This window comes from Cryptotermes secundus, unplaced genomic scaffold (assembly GCF_002891405.2).
Source record: "Cryptotermes secundus unplaced genomic scaffold, Csec_1.0 scaffold1939, whole genome shotgun sequence".
Lineage (NCBI taxonomy): Eukaryota > Metazoa > Arthropoda > Insecta > Blattodea > Kalotermitidae > Cryptotermes > Cryptotermes secundus.
Window position 1 is genome coordinate 22,512 of NW_019731611.1, and position 6,000 is coordinate 28,511.

Below are 6,000 nucleotides of genomic sequence, written 5' to 3' on the forward strand. Positions count from 1 at the left end.
TCCCACTCTTTATTCTGAAGATGGCAACAGCAGGTTCGTTCAGTATGCTTTTATTTATCTACGAAACTACACACCATGATCTTCCAGAAAGCTGCAATACGAATGTCCTTCACTGTGTGAGCCTGACGCCTGTTTACACGCTGTTGGTCTTGCTGTTTATTTATTACTGACAAAGGTAAAGTTGTCCCAGTGCTTAATTAAGCACTACATCCAGAAGATGTATGGGGGAGTGGAAGTGCAGCTCCACCATTCTTGACCCCTGTGCTAGATCAAGGTGAGTTGTCAGCTTCATGCAGCAGCTGCTCTACTGCCAGGGAAAGAGCCCATGGTACCCATTTGATAGGAGGCAGGGTGGGTCCCAGAGTTGGCCTGGATGCTGTGGGGAAGAAGACTGTAACTTATTGCTGTACCACGTGAGTTATCCTAGACTGTTCATTCATTGCTGATGCAACACTGTTTTAATGATATCTGTGTGTAGAACATTTGGCAACTGAACTAATTCTTGCTTGTTGTGTGTTGATAATCAGGAGTACCTTCATAGCCGTGGCATTGTGCATCGAGACCTGAAGCCGGAAAATATTCTACTGGATGAACACGATAACCTAAATATTTGTGACTTTGGATTGGCCACTATATTCCGGGGGAAAGGAATGGTAAGTAATGGTCGTACAGTGTATGTATAATGTTGGAGCTTATGTGTAGTTCTGTGTCACTTTTCAGAAGTTATGCAAAGTGTGGCAGCAGGTCAGTAAATGAAGGGCTTAGCAGGTTTGCAGATAGTTGAATCTCATGAGCACGTTTGCGAAGTCTCTAGGTGCAGATCTTGTAAGGGATTGAATATGCTGACTGAGGTTCTTGGTGCTTTTCCCCAAATGGAGCGGTAGGCCTCTGTTCAGCCCAAACTGTATGCATTGATGGTACAAATAACCTGTAAAAACTTGCTTTGGCATNATATAATATTGAGACAGAGTGTTGCATCATAGTGCTTGCTTCATTTGGGGAGGTCCTGGGCTTCAGTTCCAGTGTCATAAGTGGATATCCTAAGGGTTTTCCTCAGTCCTTCCAGGCTAATGTCAGGCAGTGCCTTAAACTAGACAGACCTCTTTCATATCCTTTCAAGCTCACATTCTGTCTTATGGGCAGTGAAGTTGTTTTAATGAAGTAAAATTAATTAATTTTCCTCCCGTCCCACAATATTTAGTGTATGATTTCTTTTTATTGAGAGTGCCTCAAATTCAAATGAGTGTATAGGAATCTCCTTATATTTGGTTTTCAGGTACTGCTTTCTTACGTGTATATATGCTGGTGTTTATTACTTTCAGTATCAATACAGTGTATGTTAATACAGAGTTCAGTCATTGTTTTTCAAGTTTGTGACGTATTTTACATCTGCCATAGCTTATGGGAACCCCATAACAGTCGTGAATTTCACTCATACTATTTAGTCCTCATATTTGTTCGTTCATGTTACAGGAATTTGGCAGTTGTTGGATGAAGGTTTTCTGACATATGTGTGCTTGTGTCTCGAACAAGTATTAACAGCAGTTCAATTTATTTTTAGGAGCGGACATTGACAGAGTGTTGTGGAACGTTCGCATATATGGCCCCAGAGGTCTTGATGCCGCCATACCATGGCGAACCAGCCGATATATGGTCGTGTGGTATCATTTTGGTGTTTCTCTTAACTGGAGGTGAGTACCATTTTAGGTATCTGCAGGACTACTTGGTGGGGGTTGTAACTGCACTGTTACATGCATGTGGTGTCCAACATAAGCAGGGTAGTGACACATTTATCTAGTGCTTGCTCTTATCCTGAGATGTGTATTCAGTCTGTTCAGAGTAGCTTATCTCTGTAATGAACACAATGGGTTCCAGTGACATATCCCTTGTTTCTGTGTGCTATTTATCTCTGCTTGACAAATTCTAGCCAACATCAAAACTATTGCAGTTATGAAAGGTGCTACAGTGTAGGAACCATGTGGCCTTGGTTGTTTCTTTTCAGTGTATTCCAAATATTTTGTTAAGTTTTGTTTACACCAAGACGGGGCCAGCCTCATATGCTGCTGTTTATTTATATGGTTATAATAATAATGTCCATTCACTTGGGAATCCCAGAGCTCTTAAGAAGAGAGAGACAGGATTTTGCTAGGTGATTGTAAATTGAAAAGTTGCAGACAGCTACAGGCGATCACTAAAGAGGCGCACTAGGTCTCTTGTTTCCAGTGATGACTAAGGTGTTGGGAGTGGTGCAACACTGCAGGAGGGCGGTACTTTGAAGGTGATAAGGCCCACTCAGTTGCAGGCATGCCCAAAAAAAATAGTTCCAATAATTTTGAACAGACCCCATATGCTACTCTTCTTCTGTCGTAACTGTTGTTTGTAAGAAAGCAAGACTTATCCCTCTGCATGCCACAAGCCAGTTAGAAGGTCCACAGTATACATATGTTAAAAACTGTCACAGCGGAAGAGATTGGCTTGATTTTAATCACTTCATGTAACATTTCTATGAATAGGCAGTATCGGGTGTTTTGAGGGGAAGAAACAGGCTTTCAGACTGTCCATACCTGGGGTCATATGAAGGTATTGTGCATTCGTTACACCTCCATTTATAACGAAGCAGCCTTGACCTTTCTAGCACATATTCCTGTGGCAGGGCTTGGCAGTAAAAGTGTTTACTTATGAAAGTTAATACTGTAATTACTCTGCTTGTAAACCAGAGAGAAATAAGCAGAACATGTAGGAACAGAATGTTGGTATTGCATTTGTAGAACCATCAGACATTTATATGCCACTGAGAACTTGATAGGAATGGGAAATCTTGTACAAGACATGGCTTAAATAAATACATAGCACGACAGTTTCACAGTCCCATATTGCAGCATGGAACAGTAGCCTAACTAGCTCCAATCCGAAGAAAATCTTATACAGAGGCTGTTGATTTTGGATCATTGAAATGTAATGTTAAATGAGGGAAGATCTTAAATTAAAAAAAAAAAAAACTGTAAAATGGGGATTCCACTGTGCAGTGAAATCCTCATTTAATGCATCTTTGAAGATCAATGAATTGGAACATTATATTGAGGAAGATAGTGAAAAGACGAAATTTGATACTGGAATGATTGCCTTGTTATCACTGAAATTCAGCATTAAATAAGGGAAACCCTTAAAGTGAGGAATGTTGATTACCACACTGTATTGCAAGTTTGGAGCGTGTTATGTGTAAATAGCATTTCAAATTTCCATTGATGTTATATGCACAGTTTTGAAGATAGCAAGCAAGAGCAGTGGTCCAGGTTATATTGGCTGTTCCTAAAGCTAGTGTACCACCAAAGTCAGGAAGAGTGTTCCTTTCATAACTGGCAGCAGCATCACAGCATGAAGGAATGTTGCACAGTTGCACATTGTGACTGTATTGGTGTTGTATGCACAGTGGCTTTCTTTTTGTATAATTGTGTTCAGGGAAGTTGGTAAGTGTTTAGCTCAGTTTTGTTTGTGCTGGGAATACACTTTCCTAGATCCCTATTTGCCTATGAAAAGTAAATGTTACACATGTTACCTCATGTTGTCATTGGTTTTATGTAATTGCTAAACCTGTGAAGGCATGTTCAATATTCTGCAGGGCACNCTCTCTCTCGCTGTCTCCCTCTCTTAAAGCATGAAAAAACTTGGCCACTGATGTATTTTCATTCAATTTTATATATCAGAGCTCTACTAAAATTCATTTTTACTTTCCAGTTTTGGTAGAAACCAGACCAAGACACCATTACTTCACACTAGAGGTCTACATGTTTCTCTGCATGACTTGAGCATAACTGTGTAAATACTTATCAGAGTGAAAAAGGAAAATTTAAATGCAAGTAGTCGAGAAAAAGAAACGTGTTCTGTGTTCGGCACATTTCTGCCATTTGCGAGATAGCTGAAGAATAGGGATGCTAGTGACAATTAAAAATAATACAGTGATATCATTTGGAGTGTGGCATGCATGCTGGGCATAACAGTGTCGTATGGCTTTCAGCTTTTCCATTTGGAAGCTGAATCCGAAGACATCACTGAATATTTCTTAACACTAAAAATATCACTACTTGATGTAGTTGTACTGGTGTGCCCATACAGAGAAATCTGAACTGCAATTTGTGGAACAGCTTTTATTTTCATGGTTTTTACTTATACTTAAAGACTCTAGGTTCTTGCACTCACTTGTTTTGCTTTCATGATCTTTCGAACCGGCTTTGTTTTACCATGGTTACTCAAAAGTATATGAGGGTTACATACTCCTCGTCTTAGTCCCAGTCCTCTTCCTACCGGGGAAAGGAACGTGACTGGGACCCAAAACCTATGCATGTAAGAGAATTAAAAATTTGCCCTTCCTGAAAGTAAGATTTTTCATATTTACAGATATCTTTTATTATTCCTTCTTAAAAGAGAGCATAATGTACAGATATTATGAAGTTTGTGTGAGGCGTAGTTGGTTGAGGGGCTATGCTACAAGCCGGAAGGTTGCGGGTTCAAGTCCCGATGAGGCCATTGGATTTTTTCCAATTGACCTAATCCTTCCAGCCACATTATGGCCCTGGGGTTGACTCAGGAATTAATTAAATAAGTTTCTTGGGGAGTAAAGCGTGGCTGGCACGTCAGGCTGACAACCTTACCGCCATCTTTGAGCCGATTGTCTAGATAATGTGGGATCCTCAGTGTCTTGCAACCCTTCATGGCATGGTACAGGGATAGCTTTAGTTATACTTATGTGTAATGAGCATTTGTATTATCCATTGATATCACTGTTACACATACATTTGGAGTGGATTGAATGCTGTATCTCAAAATGACTTATGAAAACTTCTTGGATGGGGGTTCTCCAGTAGCAGAGGTCATCTCTCACATGTCCTCATCGTACGTGCATAGCGAAAAAATAAAGTTTTCTTCCTTTCAGGGGTTGAACATGAGAGGCTGCCACGTCACTTTAGGAGACTCAAACTTGGCAAGTTGTTAAAAATGGCAATCAAGGTTGGGTAGTAAATGACTCAAAGAAATATATGAAGTTCAAGGAAAGTATTGTAATATAAATTTTTTGTTTTGTTTCAGGTTTGCCATGGAAAGTTGCATCTATGGAATGTAATGAATACGTGGCATCGAAGGATGGTAAAGCAGGACATCTAGAATCATTTGTAGAGCTGGATCATTTAGCCATGGACTTGATACAGAAGATACTTTGTACACATCCCATCTCGCCATGCAAAATTAAAGGAAATTAAGGATCATCAGTGGTGTAACACGTGTTTTGACAGATTAGGTAAGTCCACTAGAATGTATGCAGTTATCTTAGTTTTGGATTGTGAGGGGGGATTTACTTTAAATTGCTGATCGTGTAAGATGGTAGATTGTTATTTGGACCAGATTCCAGAGTTTCATGTTGCATTAATTGGGGCAGATATTCATTAGAATGGACTTGGCCCCCCACATTTACAGCTGAATGCCTTAACTGTGTGTATGACGGTCATTCAGAATGAACTCTTAGATATCTGTGGTTAGTAAAACTATGTTACTTATGTATAATTTGCCTTCAGAAGTTGTAAAATTTCATTGCTACTTTGGGGAATGTGGCTGTGTACTAGTGACTGTGTCGTTGATATACTCTCTTTTCTCCCATTGGTCTTGTGTAGATGCAAGGCATTACATTTTCCTGACTTAAAAATGAAGGCAAGCATTCCACATTCTCGTGCATAAAATTCAGATTCCAGTCATGTCATAATATTGCTTTATACAAGGTGTGGCAATAAAGAAACCGGATTCATGCTCTAACCCTTTATTAAAAAAAAATCAGACAGTCGAAATGTTATCCCCTTCAATGTAGTCCCCTCCCCGATCCCTACACCGCTCCATGCGAATTTTCCACTGTTGGAAGCAGTGCTGCAGGTCATCTTGTGTTATGCTCTTCAAGAGTTGCGTCGCTTTTGCTTTCACTGCATCCACGGACTCGAACCTGGTCCCTTTCAGCGCAGA

General features: G+C 40.1%; 1 pseudogene; it reads left to right on the top strand.

Moving 5' to 3' along the window:
* The first annotated feature begins 289 nt into the window (after positions 1-289).
* LOC111867316 overlaps positions 290-6,000 on the top strand; it is a 13,067-nt pseudogene continuing 7,356 nt past the window's right edge.